At 34.4% G+C, this 21,140-nt stretch overlaps 1 protein-coding gene and 1 non-coding gene across 4 annotated transcripts in view; one reads left to right on the top strand and one right to left on the bottom strand.

Annotated features, from left to right (window-relative positions):
* The window catches only part of EML4 (EMAP like 4), a 124,024-nt gene that overhangs the window by 11,186 nt on the left and 91,698 nt on the right, over positions 1 to 21,140 (top strand). The window lies entirely within an intron of this gene.
* On the bottom strand, positions 20,672 to 20,778 carry LOC116157557 (U6 spliceosomal RNA). Its single transcript, XR_004141687.1, has one exon. It is a non-coding gene; the product is annotated as a U6 spliceosomal RNA (small nuclear RNA).

Raw genomic sequence — 21,140 nt, 5'->3', positions numbered from 1 at the left:
ATTTCCCCTCCCTTTTCTTTTTTCTTTTGCAATTTGTTAAAGAAACTAGACTTGTCCTGTAGAGTTTAACACAAGTACTGATTGTATTCTTTGACTTTTTAAAATATGTTTCTTTGTCTTCTGTTTATCCTTTAAATTGAAACTTACAGATTTTTATTTATTTGATGTATTTCCATCTGCTACCATTACTCTTCTTTTTGAGGCTTCGATTTTCCCATCTTTGACCTGTGGGAGCATCTTCAGTTTGCTTCCTGAGTCCTGATCCTAGTGCTCTCTGCTTGCTTTCTGATGTGACAAGATGTTCAAATATTTCTTTTACACTTCCCATTCCAGTTTTGCCATCAGCTATTTCTCTAAGAAGTCGTGATTCCTTTTGGCTCGAAATAGTACTATAGGCTTGTTGTTACTAGATTGGTTATTGTTTCTAGTATAGCCTTTCTTTTGATTTCCAATTTTAAAAGCCTCTTTGGGCTAGGTAACCAGATAACAAAGCTGGCTTGACTTATATAAGGATTGTTTTGAACCTCAAAAAAGGTCAAGGCCTATATACCTATTTAAGTTGTATAGTGGACAGCCTCATACCCAATAAATAGTGCTAATGTTGGTAATATGTGAATATATAATACCAGATGCCCCTCAGAGTAAGGTAATAGATCTGTGAATGAGACCCTTAATAAAATACTTGAGCTTTTAGTTCACAAACTTGATGCTATGTGTATGTTTTAAATTATAGGCCATGTATTTTCTTTTGTTAAGAGTATCTTTTGTTTTTTTTGTCTTTTAGGATAAATCTCTGGATCAGTGAGGTGTTAGTATATCAGAGAGTCAAACTATGCTGTATTGTATTTGTCATAGTCCATAATAAGAATGCCACCTCTTTTTTCTTTAAACATTTTTTTCCAAAGAATGTATTTTCTCTGACTTTCCAAAGTTGATGACTTCCTAAAGTTGAGATGACTTCCTGTTTTAAAACAAAACTATTTAGTTTTGATATCTGACGTTTTCCCTTAAACCATTTTTTACTCTTGCACGTTGGTCTTGAACAACTGCTTATGCTGATCTTTAAGTAACATGTCAGAGCAAATGACAAAATTTGTTTGAGTTTTTCTCTGAGCCATTTGTTCCAGAAAAGTGTCTGACTGACTTCTGTTGCTGAGTGAGTAGGAGGGCTTTTTTTTTTTTTTTTTAAACTTTGAAGGATATCCTGTTTTCAGTTTAGTTGGGGCATAGCTTTTGCCTCTTGGCATTCATCTTATTTCTTTATTCCTCTCCAATTATAGTTAATGTGGATATGTTTTTGGCACAAACAACATTCTCTCGATTTTTAGGATCTATTATTGTGGATCGTTTGAGAGAGGGTATTATGGAACAGAGTTTAGAATAAAGAGAAATGACTGGGGAAGTAATCAGTATCTGACTTCTTTTCTTGAAATTTTTATTTATGAATGCTTGTGACTGATATTTAATAATTATATGCACACTGAAACTTGCATACTGTGAAACTCCATATCTTGGTTCATTAGTGAATGCTGCAAATGGGGCTAAGGTTATTGGTTTGAGTCTCATATAGGCCACTTATTTTTTTTATGTTTCCTGGTCATGAAGACATTCATTGGGTAAATAAGTTTTGATTCGCTTCTTTGGATCACACTCTGCTAAGTGCAGTGGGAAATTGGTGAATGAGACACTCGAAATCCCTGCTCTCATGAAGCTTATAATTCTGTGTGGGATTCAGGCAGTATTTATTCAGGAAATATTTATTGAATGCTTGGTATGTGCTCAGCACTCTTCCAGCTATAAACAAAGTCCTTATGGAGCTTATGATGTTGGCTTTTAAAATCCAGAGTAATGAGTTGTGATGGTAAAGTATAGGAAGCTTTGGAAACAAAGGAGGGCTGTCTTAAACCTCCACCATCCAGTCTTTTATGTTTGTTTGTTTGTTTGTTTTTTTCAAATGCACATCTTTGTTTAGAGTATAAGCAGAAAAATAGAGGTCAGGTCACCCACCATAGCTCTCCCAGATCTTGAAATAGGCTTAAAGGAAAGACATGTACATTATTTTAAAAAATCCCATACACCTGGTTAAATGATAAACTACCAACAGAGCTCACTGTGGTTGCACTTTTCAACCTATACAGGGACCATTGTCAGTTGTGCCCTCCTGCTGTCATCCTAATTTAAGTCAATGAGTTCAATAACTTCTGTCTTCTCTCTGTTACCTGTTATAAGTGATACTTTTCTAAGATATTTGCTTTTTCTATGTGTTTGTTGGAATTTGAGTCCTGTGGTTAAGTCTGTGATTTTTGATATTCTTGCTTTTAGGAAATAATTGTTGATGCAGTAGTTTATGGACTACATTTCAAGAAATTAGGTTCACGTTGATAACTTTTTGAAAGGGGGTAGCAAGGCAAAGGCACTAACATTTGGTTAGCTGTGATCTCAGAAACTATGTCAGACGCTTTACATAAATTAGTAATCTTCTAAATGACAAAAACGTTAATTTCAGCTAAAAAATACTCTTAAGGGTAACTTTTAAGCAGATTGAATAAAACTTACAACCCTTCATATGAGAATGATGATTATATATCTGTGACCAGACTTTTGATGACTGAAATGAACTATTGCTCCCAGAATGAAAATCTAATAATTCAGCAGATACTTATTCAGCAAGTGCTGCACAATAGGAATTGTTTCCATACTGGGAATATATCAGTGAACAAAAGAAACAAAAACCCTGCTCTACTGAAGCTTACAGTGAGGCGAGATAGACAATAAACAGTTTTCATTAAACTGTTCACTCTTACGATGTCAGTGACTCCTGTATAAACATCAGTGTCTGCATTGTTAATTACAAACATTCATCCTTTTTTCATAGAATGGATGGTGATACAGCCTTGTGAACATCAGTTGTGTCAGATAAACTTAGAGAAAAGTAATCTTTGGGATGCAAAAACAGATAGGTAAAACATTGACAACTGTGCTAAGGCTACTTTGTTCTACATCTTAGTCACTGTATCTTATATAATAGGGTTTTGGAATAGTATGTATCCTTCTTAGATGTCCATTCTCAGATTCTTAATTTGTCTTTCTGTTTCATGTTTAAGGTTTTATTGTTTACTCTAGTAGTTTTATATGTTTGGATATGTATTCCCTTCAGTTTTACTATTTTCTTGTGGAAGAATTTGATTGTATTTCTATAACATCTTTCCCCCTCTCGCTGCCCCAGGTTGATAACTGGAGATCACTGTTTACCAACCTGGATTCAGGACCCCTATTCAGTTACTAAGGAGAATTCCCAGGATGCTGTGGAGCTCCAGACAGCTGTTTGTGGGTGGTAGTGCTGGCAGAGGCAAACAGTGGGTTGTATGACCAGGATGAGATCGCTTCTTTTACCTTCTGGCTCGCTCTCTTTCCGGACTTTAATACCTGCTTTGGTACTTAAAGCAGTTTGAGATCTTGCTGTCTCTGAGCAGTTGTTTAGCAGCAGCACCTATAAGATGATGTTGATGGTTTGGATGGGACTCACGGGGGTGTGACTATTGCACAGCAGCAATAAAGATGCTGTTTCAATAGTTTGAAAACCATTGATGTAGTTTTAAATGTTCTGACCCACTTTAGGCAATTGTTTTCATGTCTAGAAATTAATGTCATAGCATTTGATCTTTTCCACGCTCATTTTACCTGCATATGGCGACCGGATTATTCTTTCAGTACATTTGTATTGTCACTCCTCAGCTTAAAAACTGATTTTCAGTTTCTGTGAGATAAACTCTTCGCTTGGTATCCAAGATTCCCTTCCGCCTGGCTCCAGTTTACCTTTCCAGCCTCATGCCATTTTGGGAATCTTATATGGAGCCTCTTAGTGTCCCTTTTCTTGTCTCATTTCTTGCTATCTTGTTTCTTCTTGTGCTATAATTATACTATATATTACATATATAGGATACTGACAGACTTGCCATGTACCCTAGGGAAAATTAGGGAATTTGAAAACCAACAGGTAAGATAAAGATACATTCCTACGAGTTGTATGAAAAAGTGTCTTTAGTGCAAGGTTTTGAGAATTGTTTTCTTTCCCTGCCTGTTAATCTATTTCTACCTTTCATCACTGATGTTTTGTGTAACCCAGATGAGCGAATCTGCTGTTTTCCCAGACTTCACTGGACTTCTTTAAAACTGAGTGTATTTTATCCCTTTGGGAATTTGGCATTTCTGTTATTAAGTAAAATGCATTATTGATAACAAATTCTCACAATAATTTGTTTTAAAACATCACCAAACACCTCATTATCGTATCTTGATTTTGATAACAAATTCTCACAATAATTTGTTTTAAAACATCACCAAACACCTCATTATCGTATCTTGATTTTAGTGAAAAAAGAGCGGCACTACAGAGTAGTTTACAGATTTCAAATTTTTTAAATTGGCTTTACTGAGCTATGCTTTACCCTTGGTAAAATATGCCAATTTATGTGAAGAATGGATCTTGAAAAATTTATATAGTTGTGTATCCACTACCACAGTTAAGATATAGAAATTTCTGTTACCTTAAAATGTTCCCTTGAACTTCCTTGCACTCAGTCCCTTCCCTCCACGCCCAGTTACTGGCAACTACTGTCTGCTTTCTATCCCTATATTTTGTCTTTTCTGGGATTTCATGTCATTAGAATCTTACAGTCTGTGGTCTTTTGTGCTTTTCACTTGGTATAATACTTGAGATTCATCCATGTTGTGTGTTTCAGTAATTTGTCCCTTTGTATAACATTTTATTGTGTGCATATTACCACAAGTAGTTTATCCATTCACCAGATGATGAACATTTCAGTTACTACCAATTTTTGGATATTATGAATACAGCTGCTATGAACATTGGAATACATGTCTCCCACAGCCTTGCAACCACTAATCTACTTTCTAACTCTGGATTTACCTATCTGGTGCTTGTTTTTTAAAAAGTGGATTGTTTGTTTTGTTACTAATAAGTTTTGAGAGTTCTTTGTATACTATGGATATAAGTCCTTTGTCAGTTGTGTTTTGCAAATATTTTCTTCCAATTTACAACTTAACTTTTCATTTACTTAACAGTGTATTTCGAAAAGTGCAAGTTTTTTATTTTGATGAAACTCAGTTTGTCAGTTTATTAGCATGAAGTTCAATTTATTTTTTCTCTTATAGTACATTTTTGTCCCATTTAAGAATTTTTTTGCCTAACCCAAGTTCACAAAGATTCTAAAAGAAAACTCTACTCTACTCACAACACTTCTGTCACCAAATGTGTGGGTTTTCCACATCAGGTAATTACGACAGTAATGACCTGGCATTAGAGCAGATCCTACTGTCTGAGGGTTTTGTCCCTCAAGACTGCCTCCCCACTTCAGATGCCAATTGCGAGTTTAGACCTCATGTGCTTCTGACTAACCATTTATAAATGGGGAGTTCCCATGCCCCTTCCTTGGGTTTGATAATTTGCTAGAACAGCTCACAGAACTCAGGAAAACACTTTGCTTACTATTACTGGCTTACTATAAAGGATACAGCTCAGAAATACTCAAATGGAAGAGATGCATTGGACAAGGTACTTAGGAAGGGGTGTGGAGCTTCCATGATCTCTCTGGCCATGTTCTCTTCCCAGCATCTTGATGTGTTTATCAACTTGGAAGCTCTCTGAGCCGCATCATTTAGAGTTCTTATGGAGGCTCATTATATAGGCATAATTGATTAAATTATTGACTGATGGTGATTGAGCTCAGTCTCCAGTTTTCCCCCTCCCCAGAGGTCAGGGGATGGGGCTGAAAGTTCTAACCTTCCAATCATGTGGTTGGTTCCTTTGGCAACCAGCCCCCTTCCTCCAAAAGTCACCTCGTTAGCATAGACTCAGGTATTATTAAAAGGAATGCTTCTCATCCCTGTTACTCAGAAAATTGCAAGAGTTTTAGGAATTTTTTTGCCAGGAAGTAGGGGCAGAAACCAAACATATATATCTTATTATGTCACAGTTTCTCTCCTATTATTCTAGAAGTTTGTATTTTTGCTTTTATTTTTAAGTCTGTGATCCTTTTAGAGTTAATTTTTACATTTGGTAAGAATCAAGTTTCCTTTATGTGCACATTTATACCCCTTTGTTCCAGCAACATTTGTTGAAAAGATTAGTCCTTTTCCGTTGAATTGCCTTGGCACCTTTGTTGAAAATCAATAGACCAAATATGTGTCAGTCTATTTCTGGACTCTGTATTCTGTTCCATAAATTGCTATGTTTATCATTAGGCAAATACCACACTGTCTTGATTACTATAGCTGTATAGTAAATACTTCAGTTAAATTTTTTTGTATTTTAAAAATAATTTAGAGGAGGTAAATTTAACTTTAAAACTTCGTAGACTGACAGAAAATGATATATTTCAGTGATTGTTGTTAACATTTTATATTCATATTTTAGAGTTTACTTTTTAAAATTACTTTCAAGAACATGCCCTCCCTTGATTCAGTAACAATTTTAGGAGTTAGAGCAGCATTAATATCCATTTTCTATCAATGAGGAAGCTTTAATATTTAAGACGGCTAGTTTGAGATCATACATTTAGTGTGATGAAGTAAGAACTAAAGCCCAAATACTACACCTTCAGAAATCCAGTATGCTTTCCACGATACAACACTACTTTCATTTGCTACTGTTTTTTATGTTGAATATTGGAGAATGAGTGTTTTATGAAAAATTCAGCCACCAAATTTTATTTAGTCAAAATGTAGAGCTATAAGAGAACAGTTAATCCATTTTCTTGGTCACCAACATCACAAGACACATTACGAAGTCAAAATTGGGCTTCATTTTTTTTTTTCCAGTGGTGTGTTTTACAACCAGAATAGGTATTTATAGTTTCATTTTAAATTTAGAAATGCAGGAAAGAAGCAGCAAGATTTGTTAAATGAAAGCTGAAAGATTTCTTTTAAAAGAACTGTTTTAAGACTTGAGAATATCCTTGCCAAAATGAGAACAAGAACAATAAAACTTAAATTTTGGACTGAGTGTATGTTAGTTATCTATAGTATCCTCTTCTGTTGCCAAAGCTTACTACCTTAAGTCCCTTTCCCCTCAAATTCTCACCAGCTCAGATCATAGTTAGGACGTTCTTGCAGGAGTACTAGTAAAAGATGACAGCTGGGGTTTGAGTAGTAGAGGTGAAAGAAGTGGTAGCATTTGGAATATATTTTGGAGAGCCTGTTGATGTGCCGATGGATGGATGTAAGGGATGAAGAAAGGGAATGAATCATGATCCCGTGATTATCCAGGCCTAGTTTTTTAGCCTGATCGACTTGGTGGTGCTCTTTACTTGGTATGGGAAAGACTTAGATGAATTGGAAGAGCTACACAGTGGAGGAACGGAAATCAGAAGCTATTAAAGACTCTTAAAATTTTTTTCTTTAACAAAGCTTTGTTTTTGTAGAAAATAATATTACATCTCAGACTGGGAAAATAGAGACAAGATGAAATGACTTATAATCTTATCTCCCTAACAATCATCTAAAGTGTTTTGGTGTGTGTAATTACAGTCTTGTATAGAGGTTGGCACACTTTCTCTAATGGCAGCTACTCAACTTTGTTGTAGCGTGAAAGCAGCCATGGACAATATGTAATAAATGGGTGTGCTTGTATTCCAATAAAACTTTATTTATGGACATTGAAACCTAGATTTCATTGAATTTTGCAAAATATTCCTGTGTTGATTTTTTCCAAACAATTAAAAATGTAAAAATTATTTTTAGCTCACAGACTATAGAAAACCCATTGGCAGACCAGATTTGGCTGTCCAGCCGTAGTTTGCTGACCCCTTGTCTTATGCATTTGTTTTGCGATTGCAGTAATATCTTACATAGAGTTTCATTACCTACATTTTCTATTTAATATATGTATAAATGTGTACAATTTCAGTTTTATTGAAAACCAAAATGATTACATTTGCTAAATAATCTGAATAAGCCCTAATAAACAGAGTTTATGAAGTGCCTTTATGTTATTTCTTTTAATCCTTACAGTAACTATGGGAAATACTTACTGGGCTTCACATAAAATAAAATACAGGTTACTTACATAATTGAGGGCAAGGATGTACATTATCATTGGAATTCTGTGCCTTTTACCTCTACTTCTCTATACATTTTGGTTTTGTTCTTTGAAATAAGCTTTCAGCAGCAGCAAGGGTCATCCCAGTAGCTCTGGAACTGCATCCTCAGAGCTTCCTTCCCTTAGCACTAGTTTGAAAAATCCAAGGACAGGACTTTTGTCCTGCTTACCACAAATTTTTTATCCTACTACTGATCGTTGTGTGTAGGAGGAGTCCTGAAGGAAGGTAACAGTTCTCATTTCGAACCGGTATTTAGAATCATAGGAGAAGGGTTGAGTAGTTTCTCAAATGAAGGGAAAGGGTAGCACACATGGCTACCTGGGGGAATTATGAATTGGACAGCCATGCCAAATTGTGTCTATTTACAATCATTGTTTATTTATTGATTTAATTGTATGTTCTTTTCATTTGCCTGTTTGTATCACAGTTCTCTTTCCTTCACTCTAGTTTTCATTGCCACTTAACTGTTTATGTTTTATCACTACCTCAAAGTGAATTTGGAAAAAATACCTAGTTTTGAATGTCTCTTTCCAATTTCCTGACCACTTCAATCTCTCAAATACTAATAAGCTGTTTTATGGCAAAGATCATAGTCCTCTCATCACTTTTATAACAGCGTGAAGGGTTGGATGAGAAATGAGTGAGGATTGTTTGGAAACTTCAGGCTTTAAATTATGAGTATATTTTGCTAGAATAATTGGCTTCCACTAGAATTCAAAAGCCCAGAAGGCAGTTGCTGTTGTTTCAGAGTTCTGAGAATAATTGATTCCACTATCATCATTTTCAGTTTTCTCCAGTCCTTACCAGGAGACCCTGAGATTCTTGGTACATCTGTACAAAGCGGTCAGGGTTTTGCTAATCTAGAGGAGTGATAAGTGAAACCCAACAGTAGTGAATTTGCTTTGCAGGCTCTGAGATGGTGGAGAGCATGGCTGGGAGGCTATAGAAATTGACATGTTTGGCTGGTTGGAGCCATTAGCTGCACATTGATCTTTAGCTACATCATAACATACTTCATAGTAAATACTATATAATGTGCAGACAGTTTATTGTACTGAAGGAAAAATTAATAAAAGGTGGTTTGAGGATGAAGAATTAAAAGAGGAAGAGCATTTAGAATTATGTCTGTTATGTAATTGTTTAGAGTGATAGTGGAAACATTTCTTAGTGAAGAAATCACTGTTGAAATTTTATTTCTTAGAGCCAAACCCAATCTAATGTTATAATGAGGTCTAAAAGGATTTAAATTCTTTTAAGTTTTGGCCTATTTTCATTTCACATTTCTCAAATATTTTTATATACTTTGCTTTAGTTTTTTCATTTTCGTTATTTGTTAAGAGTTATATGCATACTTATCTTTAAATGTGTTGATCTTACTTTACTGTCAGATGGTTGTAAGATTTCCTCTTGACCATTTTTAAGGCAATTCATATTTTGCTTATTTTAAATAATTTTTGTAATATATTATTTTTTATAGTGTATGTATAAAAATACATTAAAAAGATGGTTATCATAAACTTTCCATATCTAATGTTAATGGTGTATTTAAAACTGGAATATCCTACAATATCTGGTGAAGAAAATAAAGTCCTTTTAAGTAAGATTAGACAAAATATATTTTTCTATATATCAATTATTTTATTTATTTTCATTTCAAAATTTTTCCTACTGGATTATGTATATTTTAATGTGGATTTGTTATACTTACACATTCTGAATATAGGTACTTTGTCAGCTATATGTGCTGTTACTGTTTCTCTCCACATATAGCTTGCATATTTTCTTAATGGTGTCTTTTGATAAGTAGGAAGTTTTAAATTTTTGGTGAAGTCTGATTCATCATTGGTTCTCTTTGGCTAGTGCTTTTACTTTAGTTCTATGATTAGTTATACTTCAAATTAATTTGTGTATCTGGTATGAGATAAGGGATAAAGATCATTTTTTCCTTATGAACAATAACAAACAGCACTCATTGTTTGTTAAAGACCTTGGTTTACTTTTCTATTAGTTTGAATGTTACATTATGTAATAATTCTCCAAGTAGTTACATGGTTAGTTAGCTCATTGCTTATAGAAACTGTGCTTCTGAGGTCAGTATTACAGGTTCATTCCTTCAGGATCCAGTTAACTTGGCCATAGATATATTCCTATCCTGCGTTAGCCATTTGATAGATTTGTATTGTTCTGAAGAAAGAGGGTATAGGCTAACTGCATTGTGCTGCTGGATAAAACATTAGAGCTTATGCCCTACATGATATTTCACTAATTAAATTTTGTGTGAAAGACAGTATATTACATTTTTAAGGATACAGTATTCATAGTAATATAGTGCCTAATGTGACATGCTCAGTTTTTATGGCTTACTAAAATTAAAATAAGCAGAAATGCATTAGGAAATAATTTTCCAGAGCTTTGTATAGAGTGGAAAACAGAGACATGACACTGTAAAGTCCATTTGTTGTTAGGTTTCGTAGCTAAATGATGATAATTATAAAAACTTAAGATGGGAATATTTTAAATGTATTTCTGCATATGCTTGTGTCAATATATAGACATATTATATAGCCCCAGTCACTGGCTTACATTTCTAGGATATCAGCATTAAGCATGAGTTATCTTTTAAGAGACTGACTTTGAATTATATTATTCTGGTAGGATTTGTGCCAGCCTTTGGTTAATCATTATCTTGTTGATTATGTTTGGTTCAAGATGACTCATTTTTCAAGGAGCTTTATTGCAACATTACGTATTTACTACAGGAAGCCTGGACGGAAGTGTAACATCAGGTCATTGGAGATTTTTTCTCCAATCTTTATTGTACCAAGTGTTATTAAAGTTAATTAGTTTTCAATAACTGAATTCTCTGTAGAACCTAGTATTTCATTAACCAAATGTTACTGGGTCCGTTCTTCCTTTTTCATGGCAGACAGATGTATCTTTGATGATTATTTAAATATTGGTCATACTTCATGTCATACTTTGACTACATTTAAATGGAATATTTTATTTTCATTAAGTTGAGTAGTATAATTGACTAAAAATTTTGAAATCATAGATTTGAGTTGATAAAGTTGTGAATATATTTATATGCTGAGGGCATATGACCAGGAGATAGGTCAGATGTGAGGGGGAGCACATGTATGATGCAGGTGTGATGGACCTAAGTTCTCTGCAGATAGTAGTAGGGGATGTACTGAGGAGCACTGGGAAAGAATTAGTATTTGACCGAAGAGACAGCTGTTTCACTTCGTTATGAGAAAAGGAAGTAAGGATGCTGATTTGGGGAGAGAGATTTCCACCTGAAGGCTGGTATTTTCTCTTTAAAAGAAGAGGTGAGGACATATTCAGAGAGTAAGTATGAGGTAGAAGTGGTGGAGTTGAAAGCTGGAAGAGAGTTGCAAGGATTTGAAATAGTTATTGAGGCTAATGAGAGTGGGAGTTTACTTGGGAAATGTAGAGAGACACAGATGAGTTTGATAGCCATGGATTTTGTGATGGCCTCTGTGGTGCGTATCATCCTTTCTACCCTCTCAGTAGTCTGGTAAATGTAGGGGACAAGATTTGAGAAAGAAGGAGAATGGTGTGGGAAGAACCAGGAACCAAAAGTTGGAGGTATTGTAGTGAACTACAGGTAACGGTTGAAAGGATAGTTCTTGGGAGTCTAGGCTGGATAAGGAATGAAATGAAGCCAAAACAGGCTGATAGTTAGGGAGAAAATGAAGGAGCATAACACCAGAAGTTTCCATGAAGTTGAAGAGTGAAATGTGATGGGGGAAAAGTGTGAAAGAGCTGAAGGATAAGAACTGGTGTTTGTAGATCAAAGTCATGAGTTTTAAGATTTCAGATAAGTAACTCTTTTGAATGATAAGGTGTAGAGTGGTCACAGAAGTAGATTGTTCAGTTGAATATTGGAGATAAAGATCATTGTATTTGGATATCTTCTCATTCCTTAAAATTACTTATGGCCTTTGCTATACAGATGGCTACAGAAAGAAGTTTTATGTGAATTCAGTGTAAATGCTTATATGGATAAATGTTAATTTGTGGTTATCAGGCAAATTAATTAGCTCATTTAACAAATATATGTTGAATTCTTATTTGCTGGTCATTGGGATCAAAAGCTATCTTTTTTGCTTGAGCTCTCTAAATGAAAAGGTGGTTTCAGAAATTGTGGCACTAATTCAGATTCATCATTTTCTTTGTAGAGACAGTAATCCTCAAGTTCAGCAGTTTGGCTCTAAACATCTTAATTCTGAATTCATACCTAACGAATGTTTTAAATCTCTTCTGGCATTTTTAGACATTTTTTCAGTCTCTTGTATCATAATATTGGTTTGCCTTGTGTTGAATTTTTGTGGGAGAAAATAGTAAAGCACTGAAATTTACACTGCTTTGCAGTGGGGAAAAGAGGAAACAGGCAGGAAATGAGGGCCCACCCACAAACTACTGCAGTGTAGTTTGCCAGGTCTTTGCCACCCCGCCTCTTGTCCGTGGATTGGCTGCTTTATTCTTCTAGGGATGACCCGGATAAATGAAGTAAATTGCATCCTCTAATTGTTGACTGCAACAGCAACTAGGCAGTGGTATAGTACTTTCCAGAATTTCCAAGTTTGGAAGATGACAGTCTTTAGATTTATGACTTAGTTTAAAGTTTGAAGTCCATGTAAATAAAATCTTTTTAGATGAAAGATACCTCTATTCTAATTTCCATCAATAGAATTCAATTTCTAAAGATTTTGTGACCTGTGCTAATTTTCAGGATGTTTTTCTTGGCTGCATGCCAACATTCCCATCAAAATCTAACTAATTAAATGAATATGTAATAATAATAATTAACATTTATTGAGCACCACTCTGCATCAGGTTCTATTCCAAGTTCTTTACACGTATTAACTCATTTAATCCTCACAATAAGCTTATGAAGGAGTTAGTATTATTATCTCCATTTTATAGATGAGGAAACTAAGGCTTAGGTTAAGTAACTTGCCCAAGGATTACACAGCTAGGCTCAGTATATGTCAGTTTTTAACTTGGTGTATGAAGTTGAACTTAAGCTGTTTATTAAACCTTTAAAACTTAAAATATAAGTTATAAATACAAGATATTTATGGAAATATCATGTAAAGGTTGTTTTTTTCCTTCATGCTCCAATGGACATAATTTATCTTTCCATCTATGGTAGCCCTTTTTTGTTTATCATAGGATCTGGAATAAAAATATTTTGAATCTATATTATATACAGTATCATTTTTCTGAACTTGAATAAATTTGATTTGTTACTATTAAGCAAACAAATGTCTTGACATAGCTGTAATTAAAGTTAATATAGCAGAGTTCCGTTGAGTGTTATATTGATTTTATTTGCAGTACAATAGTAGGTGGTTTCATTGCCTATGGAAGCAATTGTATGAGGTGGCTATAAAATCTGGTATCATAGATTAATATTGTTTCCAAACTTTATAGCCACCTGTATTTGATAAAGGCCTTTTCTACATGTTTTGGTATGGGTTTTAGTTGCCTGGAGGCAGAGCGGGCAAAAAATCAGAACAGAGACAGGTACTGTACTTTTGTGTCATATAGAGTAAGACGTCCTGGACCTCAACAGTTTGAGAGAGAGTCCCCTGTAACTGTATAATGATGGTAATAAAAATACAGTGACATCGTCTAATGTTTATTTAGTACTTACTATGTATTAGGTATAGTGCTAAGCATTTTCTGTTTATCCTTTTTAATCCTCACAACAGTCTTATGAGATAGATACTATCGTCTGTCTTAAAAAAATTAGAAATCTGAGTTTTAGAGTATTAAATGATGGGACAAGCTACATAACTAGTGGCATAGACAGATTTTGAACCCAGGTTGGTCTGATTTCAATACCTAAATCTTAATCTCTTACCTATTCTGCTGTATGGCAAGGGCTGGCAAACTTTTTCTGTAAGTGGCCATATAGTACATATTGCAGTTGGATTTGCTTGACAATCTATAAGCACAGCTGAAAAAAATCAATCATGTACTGCTGGGTAGAAAGTACTAAATGGTAGAGGTGAGGCTTATGAGAGTTTAGGAAAGAAAGAGTTCAGTGTAGAGTAGAATGAAAGGAAGAACTTCTTGGAGGCAATAGGTAGTGGACCCTGAAGATAGGATATAGAGAGGTGGACCAAATTGTTTTAAGACGAGAAAATGAGCATTATCTGTAGAACAATGAAGAAATTGGCTTGGGTGGTTATATACTGGATATATACTGGAGTAGTTTAAAAGTATCTAAACCAATGGATTAATTCCCTCTGTCCTTTGTAATGAAGTTTGAAGTCACTGCTTTAAAGTATGACATGCCTAAAGGGGTCTGTTCTAATTATTAAAGGACTTGGATGTTTAAAATCTGCAAATAAAATGTTATTAAAGACATTGAAATCTGTCCTTCCAGAAAAGTGATATACTTTTTCATTGAAATAATGAAATTTAGATTGTATAACTTTGTTCCTGTTACTGCATAATCTGTTGCCAATGTTCTGACTAGAATAAGATTTACCCTTTGTCTTGGTGGGTGATATAAACTTAGGCTGGCAGCAAACAGTAATATTTTCTTCTCAGACATGCAATAGAGCACTTAAACCCATAAAATGGTATGTAAACTTGTAATGGCTTTCTTTAGTCATCATGGTACTTGACTACTTTGGTGCCATTTTGGTCATCTATTAAGATTGTAATGTTTTTGTTGGTTTTAATTTCTTAATGAAAACTTTCTAATATATTGCATTTTTTTTTTTACTTACAAAGTGATGTATGGTTTGTATGGTTGAAATTTGAACTAGTGTATATTTAAAGTCACCTTTAATTAATTAAATTAAATATTAGACTTCCAAATTTACCTTTCAATATCCATTTAAAATTTTTATTTAACTGCTTCAGCATTTTAAAGAAGGAAGGGAAATTTAAAAAAAGATTGCAGTTAATATTCTTAGCTGTGTAAGTAAGTTTTATCACAAATCAGAATGTTTTATAAATGTTTGAGACTATTGGGGGGGGGTGGTCGTTTTAGAAAGCTTCCCTTCTCCACCAAGTCACCGCTAAAATTCTGTCTTAATTTTCTCCTCATTAAAACTTTTTTCTATCCAATTAAAAGATATGTTGCCATGACACTGACATATACTTTTCCTGTCTGTACATTGTATTCAGTGCCATGGTAAGGTGGAATATTACCCTTTCATACATTTCTGTATCATCATAACATTTTCCAGTGTTTCTTCTAGGGCATCATTATACCATTGTATATTGATCATGACTTAGGAATAGGAAAGCATATCTGCAGATACTTTAAAAGTAGCTACTAGAGAAAGGATTTGGCAGTATTATGTAGTAGTAAAGCACTGGAATAGGAGTTTGGAGGCCTGTGTTCTAGTCCTGGTCCTGCCCTATGTTATGTAACCTTGGAAGTCAGTTTTTGTATTCTCATTTGGCTTATGTGATCTCCAAGCCACCATCTATAATTGTATCATTTTGTGCCATCGTTCTGCAAACAAATGAACATACTAGCGTAAAGAATGAGAATGAAGAGTAGGAACACCTCTGCTTCAGATGTAAGAAAGTTAAAATCTTACAGCTTTGCCACCCTCCCCCTTAATGTAAGCTTTTAGTTGAAGTATGGTATACATATAGGAAAAGTACACAGATCGTAACAAAACAGAACTTGGATCACAAAAACATTGCCAGAATCCCAGAAGCCCCTCGGTGATGCCTAGTCACTCCTCTTTTCTCCTGTCTAAGGATAACCACTATCTTGACTTCTAACATCATAGATTAATTTTGGCTGTTTTTGAAATCATTCTTTTGTTGGACTTCTTTTCCTCAGCATTATATTTGCAAGATAAATAGAGTTGTAGTTTGTTCACTATCTTTTTTTAAATTTACTTTTTAAATTGAGTTTTAGTTGATTTACAGTACTATGTAAGTTTTAGGTGTCAACATAGTGCATGGTTTACTCATTTTCATTGCTGTGTAGAGTTCTTTTGATTTATCCAGTCTTCCATTGGATGAATCATAAAGAAAAAAAATAAACTGAACTGCATTAACGTTAAGAACTTCTGATAGTTTTTTAGTCTTCAGGGATTGAATCTTTCCACTTTATATACTGTTTAAATGAACCTTCAAGTTACAAATGGGTGCTTCATCTTAAAGTAGCTTAATGTCTCCCATTTTTCTTTTCCCAGCAGCCATTTGAATCTTGCTCTGCTACCTTTACTGGAAGAAAGGAATAGTTGGTTATTGTTTTAATAGCATGAAAAAACTCCAGAAGCATACATATAAAAGAAATAAAAGATTAATAAAGGCAATAATTTAATATCTACTAAATTTTCAGTTCCAGGACAGATATAGGAATTGTAGTTTTAATTCATATTTTACAACTGTACTTTTTTGTTTTCTTAAAACTAGTATAAAATTAAGGATATTAATGACAATGTTATTTAGATACATCAGTTTACAGTTTTCTCACACAATTATAACTTACAAGCTGGATATGTAGGATTTTTATGTTCATTCCATCAACATTTCATGCACCATTACATGTATAGTCATAGAACTTTGTTTTGTTGCTTCTATCAAGTATTGTGTTAAATGGTGGATAACATATATAAATTTTTGATCTCTAAACTTTTTCCCAGCAAGTCAGTGAAAACTAAATTGTAGAGGCTTAAAACATTTTAGCATTTTAGATTCAGTTCATTCTCAATTAACTAATTAAAGGCAGCAACTTAAATGGAAGTCACAGATCACTGACCAAAAAAAAGTGGATTTACTATGAATTTAAACAGCAAAAATTTCATCTAACACATTTCCTCTTCTATAAATATCACTCGGTATGTACAAATTTAATGGTTTAAGAAACGCTCTGCTGTTTGTTGCTTAGCTGAGTTTTTAGTATGCAGTGGGATTTATATATTTGAATAGTCTGGGCAGCGATATTTCTATCTAGCCCTATTCTTTGTTTTTATTCTCACTTGCTTAGCCTAGAGTTTACAGGGTTCTTTTTTATTTTTCAGTTCATTGAGAATGGATCATTTTCTAAAAATGAAGGATTTGGACTATATATACTGTTTTAGGTACCTTATTTAGGTATTCTTCTTTTAAAAAAGCACCCCCAAAACCTAGCGGCTTAAAACAACAGTCATGTTGTTATATCTCACGTTATTGTGGGTCAGAAATTTGGGCAGAGCTTAACTAGGCAGTTTTTTCCCATTAAGGTTACTTGGTTCTTGTAGTAGCTCACGGTGAAAAAGAAAATGAAAATGAATATGTATATATTCATATATGACTGAAAAATTGTGCTGTACACCAATAAATTGACACATCATTGTACACTGACTATAACTCAATAAGAAAAAAAAAAAAAGGTTACTTGGTCATATTCGACCAGAAGATCAGACAGTTTCATTTACACGTCTGGTATTTACCTGAATGGCTGGCAGGCTTGGCTTAGCTGAGACTGTCAAACCAAGCACATGTATCTGGCCTCTTTGGCATAGTGTCTCAGACTCGTTAGACTTCTGAAGTGACAGCTCAGTACTCCTGAAGAAGGAAACTAGAGTCTAGAATGTGCAAGGCTTATTAATACCTAGTCTTGAAAGTTATGCAATTTCTGTTGGTCAAAAAGCAAGTCACAGGGCCAGCCCAAATTCAAAGAAGAGGGCTCTGCAAGGGCATCCATTCTGGGAGATGTGGCTTATTGTGGGCATCACCTTTGGAGACTAGCTATACTACTACAGGATCTAAGAATCTGTAACTGCACATAGCATATATAAAACTTATTTTTTTTAACAGAGTGGTATTCAAATGCTATAACCCAAACTTGATTTTCATAAAATTCAGCTACCTTAACATTTTTATTTCCCTATAAAAGCTTCCAGAGTACTCTGCAATTTATTTACGTTTTCTGCTAGAAATGTGTCTATCCCAGATATAGTTTTTTTGTTTTTTTATGAAAAACATTTAATATACAGAAAAAGTGAAATAATTTACAAAGAACACCTATATAACCACCATTTAGATTCTGTAATTAGCATTTTGCTGTTCTTGGGTTATCACATGTCTGTCTATCATCAGTCTGTCTTATTTTCTGATGAATTTGAAAGATGCAGATATTCAGATGTAGGTATAAGTTACTTTTTCCTTCTGATCCTTTGACCCTGGAGGATAGTCAGAAAATACAAAGAATCCCTATTGCTGTATCTTCTCTCTTTGAGAACTTATCTGTTGGGAACTTTTCAGCCTGCCTTATTCATCATGTATTCAGCCAAACTTTGGGTTAGGTTTTCATAACTCTTAAGCCTGAGAGTCTCATCAAGATCTTTGGAGGAAAAGAAGAAATCATCTTTTTAAATAATGAAAACAGCCATCCACAATCCCAAGATAAGCAGAACCACTCTCATTAATGTGTTCCTGTTCTTTTTCCATTTTTAGTGTTTTTATAATTATTGCTAATGTGTTGTACAGTAGGCCCTTGAATAACATGGGTTAGGGGCACTGACCCTCTGCAGAGTCAAAAACCGGGGTGTGTAACTTTATAGTAAGTCCTCTGTATCATGGTTCCTCTGCATTCAGGTTCTGCATCCATGGATTCAGCCAACCTCGAACCATGTAGCATTGTAGTAGGTATTTATTGAAAAAATCCTTATATAGGTAGACCCACACAGTTCAAGCCCATGCTGTTTAAGGGTCAACTCTATATAGTTTTTTTAATTTGTTTTTAAAAAATGAGTAGTTTTAGATTATTATATTATAGCCTGATAATTAGTTGAGTGTTTGATATTTCATTGAATGGCTGGATCAGTTTTTAACCATGCTAGTTTTGGACAATTGAGTTGCTTTCCAATTGAGAAAAGTTGTTGAACCCAGTGAAATATTGCTTGTTGTCTGAAATTGGTTATATGCAAAGTTTATCCCATCCTTCTGACTCACGCAGCCTTAAGAGTTGAAATTGATGAAATGGCAAGGAAATAAAGAAGTTAGAAGAAATTTAGTGAACTTCAGTCCTAATTGATTTTGCAACTGCATCAGGAGCAAATAGTTAGAAAAAAAATTATATTTTCAACTTTGTCAGTTAAGTAAATTTTCAGTTTTCATCAATATGCTCACAATTGGACTGAGTGAGTTTCCTGTTTAAAGTCTACCTGCAAGTTTAAGCATATTAGATACCTTTGGTGGCAAAGTAGAAGGACTAGATATGTGTATTATATTTCCAGTGAATTTTATTCTTATCTGTTGTGGAACTCCTCTGAACTCTAAGAAGCAGTAACCAGTTCACTCCCTCTTGCTAATGTGTACTTCCATAATTGGTAGTTTAAAATTTTTCTCCTAGCTTGAGCATAATTAATTAATTAGAGGGGGATAGTCAAACAAATTGAATTCTGTAATTTTAGGGATAACAGAGTCTTGTAGAAGATAATTTATAAATCCTCCTGCGGTGATAAAATATTATACTTAACCCATCAAGGCAGTTTATTAACAGATTTCTCAGAGAAAGCAGTTCTTGTTTGTCAAGATTTATTCTTCCTAGAATTAACCTTTACTGTTAAAAAAAATTATCTAACCTACATTCTTCATGTTGTATGTTGAGTATATTTCGTCTTGTTTGGCCCTCTCAGGAAACAGATGGTTACTGCTTTTCATATGGTAACTTTAAATACTTGAAACCTAACACTTGCCTTTTAGGCTTCACTGTGCTTGAATTGCTATTTACATAATACAGACCTCAACAGAGCTTTCTGCCCGTGAAAAAAATGCTCTCTAGGGATCCTTAAAATATGCTTGTGCACTACATTTGGTCATATTTGTGTGTGGATATATTTGTTGTGTTAATGAGAAGTTAGGTAATTTGAACTACATTGCTTGATTGCTGGGGCTGTCTTTAGAACACATGCCCAAGTATCAGATCTATCAACAAATGTTATAGCAGATTGCCTCACTCAAGAAAATGGTCTGGATCTGATCTGACTTTTGAGTGTGTAGATTTACTCTGGGGAAGACTTGGAGAATTTGATTTGGGGTCTGTTGATCTTACTTTTGGAAAATTCCTAGAATGTAAGATTGATCCTGGGATTAAATTATGGGTCTGAGTCAGATCTGGGGAGATCCTAGAAGACTGCATCGTTCTCTACAAAGTGGGCCCTAGGATATTCCATGTATTCTACACTTGAGAATTACTACTTGGATCTCTCATTTACATGGATCCTTCGGAGTGCGACAAAAGAGATAGAAGGGTGGAGGAAAGGAGAATTAGTTTTGTCCCATCATACTACTTTGGTGTCAGCCTTTCATACTTGGTTCCTATCTGGATATCACAGTAAAATTCCATACTGGGTGTGCATGGGTACTCCTTTAGATTTTGAGACTGCTTTAGTTTGACAAATATTTGAGCATTGGATTTCAGCCAGTAGTATGGTAGTGACTTCCCCCCCTTTTTTTTCCCAAAGTCAGTGAAAACTTTTTTTTTTTATGTCGTGTTAAATATTTATTGTTTTCTGCAGACTGACCTTGGAGAGGACTGGTTAGTGTTCAAAAATATGGAACGCTTCACGAATTTGCGTGTCATCCTTGTGCAGGGGCCATGCTAATCTTCTCTGTATCGTTCCAATTTTAGTATATGTGCTGCCGAAGCGAGCACAGTGAAAACTTTTAATATAGGTATAATGCAATTGAGTAATGCCTGTTGTGCATTTTTCTAAAAATTTAAATGAAGCTCATTTACCTTGTTTATCATTGACATCATTTAAACAATTATGACTTGGCAGTGAGGAACTCACAGTGAACACAGAAACAAATGAATTCTGAAGCCAAGAACAGGTTTAGTTGTAGACCTTGAATTGATTAATTACTGCAGAAACAGCATCAGTTGAAGAAGATAGTTCATAAGGAAGTATCAGGTGTCTTTGAGAAGGTCTGCCTTATAAATTTCCAAGTTCTGCAGATCTTTAGAGTGCTTTAGTTTTTACATTTGATTTTTCTTTTAGCTTTTCACAAATTACA

This window comes from Camelus dromedarius, chromosome 15, assembly GCF_036321535.1.
Source record: "Camelus dromedarius isolate mCamDro1 chromosome 15, mCamDro1.pat, whole genome shotgun sequence".
NCBI lineage: Eukaryota > Metazoa > Chordata > Mammalia > Artiodactyla > Camelidae > Camelus > Camelus dromedarius.
Note: the sequence above shows the minus strand (reverse complement) of the source record. Positions and strands in the feature narration are given on the sequence as shown.